The sequence below is a fragment of the Agrilus planipennis genome, unplaced genomic scaffold (genome assembly GCF_000699045.2).
Source record: "Agrilus planipennis isolate EAB-ADULT unplaced genomic scaffold, Apla_2.0 scaffold83, whole genome shotgun sequence".
Classification (NCBI taxonomy): domain Eukaryota; kingdom Metazoa; phylum Arthropoda; class Insecta; order Coleoptera; family Buprestidae; genus Agrilus; species Agrilus planipennis.
The window spans coordinates 321,985-327,929 of NW_020438895.1; the positions used below are offsets into that span (position 1 = coordinate 321,985).

At 30.7% G+C, this 5,945-nt stretch overlaps 1 protein-coding gene across 1 annotated transcript in view; it reads right to left on the reverse strand.

Moving 5' to 3' along the window:
* Positions 1-5,945, reverse strand: part of LOC108734316 — a 27,476-nt gene that overhangs the window by 20,867 nt on the left and 664 nt on the right. The window lies entirely within an intron of this gene.

Below are 5,945 nucleotides of genomic sequence, written 5' to 3' on the forward strand. Positions count from 1 at the left end.
AATAAATACTCAAATAAAATGTAGGTACTTATAAAAAAATAGATTTATTACTAATAAATACAAATATATGTATCTATAATTCAAATCATGAATTTTATTAAGAACTTTATTTATTTGATACCTAACAAATTCGACGAACGTAGAATATTCCAGAAGTATTTTCTATCATACACCTAAATAATTTTTCCAGACAGAAATGGCGTAATAGAATTTCACTTCTTACCTGTCGATTCTGATCCTGTAAGAGAACTTTTATGAAACATTTTTTGACACATTCAAACAAATTTTCGTATTACTGAACTAAAACAAAAACAATACAGTCGCTCCTACTTGACACATACGCTCGCAAAGTTATAACCGGTAAATATAAAATGTAATCAAAGTAGGCCTACCTGTGAACGTAAGCGTACTTAAGTGCATGACACCTGTGTGAAACAATTATCGGATTGGTTGATTACCTTAGCGGTTCACGTGAAGCGCACGTTTCTTAAGCGTGATCAGCTAGCTAGGTAGGTTTGTTTATTTGGCATGCAAAAATTCAAAAGAATATCTAAGACCATAAAAAGTTACGACAGTGATTATGATTGTAATTTTAAATAGCAAGAAGGGATTTAAGGTAATCAACACGGTGTTTAAAAAAATCTATTAATTGCTCTAAGTGTATGTAATCAGATTATCTACAATAATTCTCAATACATTCGTAAAATCTACCCAAAGTTTTTCCAAATAACTTCAAAATAACATTTCTTGCATAAAAGAATAATTAATATAACATAAAATGAAATGAAATATGCATACCATCCGTTATTAAGTTCAAAAGACAAAAGCAATTTTTGTATTTTTTTCTTGTCTTTTTTAAAAGTTAGGGACTTCTAGAATCGTCTTTACTATATTAAAGCCTTTGCTTTGAACAAGCCACTAATTTTGAATAAAATCTATTACAAATTTGAAAACTAACTACAATGTACTTTTGTAGATACCTATTACCAGTAAAGGTTCTGAAGTTGTCATACCTTTTTGTGCATTATCAAAATTGAAGAGGTAAATTCTTGTAAAGTTTATTTACTAACAGTACACAAGAATAAAGTCGTTCTCTTGGTCACTCTACTAAACAACTTAATGTGAAACTGTTTTGTTTACCAAAATGCATAATGTCATTTAGCAAGACTTTCTCATGGCCTTCTCAATGAAAGGCGCATCCTAAAATCTAATTTGTAGTCTGACTACCTCGGTGAGACATCTGGGTCGATATAATTATGCATTTTCTAAAATATCTTCACTACAATTTTACGCTAATTTATTAGCAAATCTAAAAATTTGTCGTTGAAAATAGACAGCCTGATATAAAGCTGCGTAAAAACAGCGTATTATCTCAAAATTGAAATGGCGTAGAGAAATACTGTCAGGGTTATGATTTGTCGCCGAAAGATAGTAGATTTTGTCGCTTATCAATTGTGCATTTGTCCTGTGAAGCAGGCACTGCACACGGCATAGAAATGGCTTAAATAATACTCTAAGGGTTATTTATTTGTCGCTAATTTGTCATTAAAAGATGGTACTTGGTACATTCTTCAGCTGTCTAGCGAAGGTGGTATTATACGTGGCGTATGCATAGAAAAATACCATAAGGGTTGTGATTTGTCGTTAATTTGTCGCCGAAAAATAGTAGATTTTGTCGCTAGTTTATTGTGCAACTATCCAGTGAAGCTGGCACCACAAATGACATAAAAATGGCGTATAAAAATACTGTAAAGGTCACGATTTGTCACTAAAAGATAGTAGTTTTACCCATTTTATCGCTGGTCCATCCTTCAGCTATCCAGCGAAGGTGGTAGTATTCATGGCTCATGCATTGAAAAATACCCTAAGGGTTATGATTTGTCGCTGAAAAATTTTGTCGCGAATATAGCTTCGAGCTAATCAACGAAAAATATTTGCACGTAGCTGTACCTACATAATTATTACATTATATTGTACTTGATAAAAGTATTACAGTTAATACTTGTATTAACATTCTATTTATTGTTGTTATTGTAAGTTTTGTGAGTTTTTATCAGCACCTTAACAATTTAGCTCTGTAACTTAACGGGTCTTTAAACCTAATTATACATAGGTAGAGCCTCATTCTTTCAATATTTTATAATAAATATTTATAATCATAAAATACTAACAATGAAACTTCGTCTGTTGATTTAAACAATTAATAGAGGTATTCAAATATGTCTTATCAAGTAGGTGGATACAACCTTATCTTTTTATCTTTCATAATATTGTAGGTATTGTTTCATAAGGAAAATTTTCACTCCAGTTACACCTCGAAATGATAAGGGAATATCTATTAAATAAACACTGAATGTGGGTGTGAAGTGTCGAGGATTAATTAATAATATATCATTTCGAAAAGAATTTTTGTACGAGATAATTTATCTTAATTAATTATGACAATGAATTACTTGCTGGAAAATACATGCAAAAATGTATTACACAGAATTGAGCTGGTTGTGGTTCATTCAACAGCTTATCGCAATTATACGGAATAGTTTACCACTTTTTCAAAACCGCAAAGTATCATGAATTATTATTTATATGAAGAAAAGCTTATCGTTAAATATACAGAAAAAATCAGAAAATGTGCAATCAACAGATTGTGTGTTACAGTAAGGATTTCCAATGTCTAATTTATGTCTTACAAAATGGGAATTTCAAGAATATAATTGTGAAAATTTCTGTTTACTAATAACCTAACGTTTCACATTATCTAAACTAAACTAAAAACAAAAGCAAAATTTTCCAACCATTTTGAAAAACTGAAACAACCTTTAAAATGAACATATTTGACCAGGGTAGTTCGAGGGAAGTAAGGGCAATTTTTGTTGGTTTTACAGCATTACACCCTGGCTATATAACTTCGCACATTGAATATAATACATGTATCTGTAGCTGGTTGTGTTTACGTGAGTCCTATCACGCATATTTTTTATAAAGCTGGCAAAATTTCCTTATCTATTTACGTCAGTAAAGGGGAAAAGGTTAAGAAGAAAATACAAGAAAAACTATCGGTTGTAATAAAAATAGTTGTGAAACAAGTTTCACTCCTAACAGTGATATTAGGAAATATTTACCGTATGTTTGATTTCTTTATTTCACATTATACTTCAGATCTATTCGACTATCAAAAATTTAATCAAAAAGTTACCTCAAACAATACAAAAATTTAAAAAGTACATTTAGTTTACTGTCATTTAGTCATTTACATCTAGTTGCACTATTGTAAAAATAAGTCTAAATTAAAAACTGTATTTATGAGAGGAAATTACAAAAATATTTGATGATTCCGAAATGGAATAACGTTGACAGATAACGAAAGGTCTTTGAGAGGCCCCTCTTATCTTTTTTCCTTACAAACATCATAGTTCATACATTAGGTAATTAATTTCAAGGAAACACTATCCGGTATATTTATTTCATAATTTTAAAAAATAATGTAAGCATTTCTTCTATTCTTTATATTCGCTCTTTACCTACTTTTTCTTTTTGTTTTACTTTTATTTATTTTTATACAGTACTGTTTTGGTCAATACCGCTTCCGTTTTATTTAAAGCTATCTCTAACTCCTTGCTAAATGCTAATAGTGCTATATCATCTGCAAATCAAAGCGTCGCCGAAAGATAGTAGATTTTGTCGCTTATCAATTGTGCATTTGTCCTGTGAAGCAGGCATTGCACACGGCATAGAAATGGCTTAAATACAAAATGTCAAAAGGTCTGTGGTTAAAAAACTCNTTTTATTTAAAGCTATCTCTAACTCCTTGCTAAATGCTAATAGTGCTATATCATCTGCAAATCAAAGCATATTAATCTTTTGCCCCAGTATATCATCTATCCCTACAGTTGTGCGCTCTTTAATGATGTTGATCGCGTCTTCGATGTATAGATTTAAAAAGTAACGGTGACAGTGTGCACCCCTGTCTGACTCTCTTCCTAATATTTACTTCTCTACGTTGCAGCCCCATCTCTATAACTGCCTGTTGCTCTTTATACAAACTAAGTATCACTCTTCTATCTCTGTAATTCATCCCTACATTTTTTAGTATATTAAACATCATGTCCCATTTAACATTGTCAAAAACCTTTTCTAAATCTACAAATATCCTATGAACGCACTCTTTCCTTTTTCTATCGTTTTGTCTATTATTACCCGTAAAGCTAGAATAACCTCTCGCGTTCCTCTATTTCTTCTAAACCCATATTGATCTTCCCCTAATAGTTCTTCCGCCCTTTTTTCCATCCTCCTCTGTACAAGTCTAGGTAAGATTTTTGACGCATGGGAAGTTAAGCTAATTGTTCCGAATGTCTCGCACCTATCCGCGCCTCATCTTTTAGGTATGATTACTACCACGTTCCGTTTATAATCTTCTGGGACTTTCCCCATCTCGTAAATATGTCTAACTAGCTTAAACACACGATCTCTAATCTCTTGTCTTGCATGTTTTAGAATTTCTGCCTGTATCCCATCTGTACCTGGCGCCTTATTATTTAAGTTTTTTTAATGCTACATCGAACTCTTTTCTCATTATGAGATAACCTGGCTCACTGATCTCCACACCATCTTCCATCTGTAGTATATCTCCTAACTCATGGCCTGCGTATAGGTTTTTTTTTTTTAAATATTCTTTCCATCTATCTGCCTTTTTCTTAATTTTCTATCAAAATGACCCCTGTCTCGTTTCTTATATTATTACTACTGTACCCTACATCTCTAAAATTCCTATTGTAACATAAATTTTATTAAATCATCTCGTATTTCCTTTGCTTTACTTATTTAATCGATGTTTTATTTCATAAAGTATTTACAACTAACTAACGACAAACGCATTATTATGCCCATTAAACTAAACCGAATTTTTAACAGTTAACCACAGAATATATTGCGTAACTAATAAAATTGCAAAGTATCTAGAATTTTATGGTCCATTTCTGAAAAGTTCGTGAAGTTACATCTAACATGAGTATTAAACGGTAGAAATCTTGGTGAAAACACTACCTACTGATAAAACTAGATAGAACACAAAATAATGTGTGTAAAAATGTACAAAAAAAAAGTAACTCGAAAAACTAGCACGGAATTTTAGAAACCATTTGGAGCTTTTTCTAAATACATCACACGTCGTCATATAAATAAACTTGATGTGTCTACCTCTAAGTAATATTGAAATAACTGATTTTTCTTAACTTCAAAACTTATTAAAATGTTATTAAATATAAATTATTTTGTCTATTTGTCTGTCTGTTTGGCATTTCTCATAAATAATTAGAAATAATTACAATCAGGCGAAGTCGCGGGTCTAGGCTAGTTGTAAATAAATTTAGACGCAATTTCAACCTTTGTTATTAACAAATCAATCTCATCAGCATATGGATAAAGTTATATGTATAAATATAAGCATGAAGACGTTTAACAAATATTGATGCAATACGTAATCAGTTAATTTAAGAACGATAGTGCACTTATTGCCAATGCACTTACGTAGGAACATAAATTATAATTACTAACAATTATTTCAATGAAAAGTTGATAAAAAGAATAAACACAAGAGCAAATTGCTTAATAATTATTGCTGAAACAACGGGGTAAGAATATTATGCGTTATGCATCTATTATGCACAATTTCAACACATTTGTTTATTCAAACGACCACAGATTATTTTACAAAAGTTCTAATTTTATAAGAAGAACCAAGAAATAATAAAAATTATTTTTTATCTTCGAGTTCTATTTATAACAATAAAGAAATCGATTGACGTCAAACTGAACGGTTTTGTAAAACAAGTTTACAAGAAATTTTAAACTTATGTCAACGCACTTTTATCATTTAGATAATAAACAATAAAAAAATTTCATTTAAGTGAAAAGAAGGGCGTGTTTATTACAATTGAATATAATAC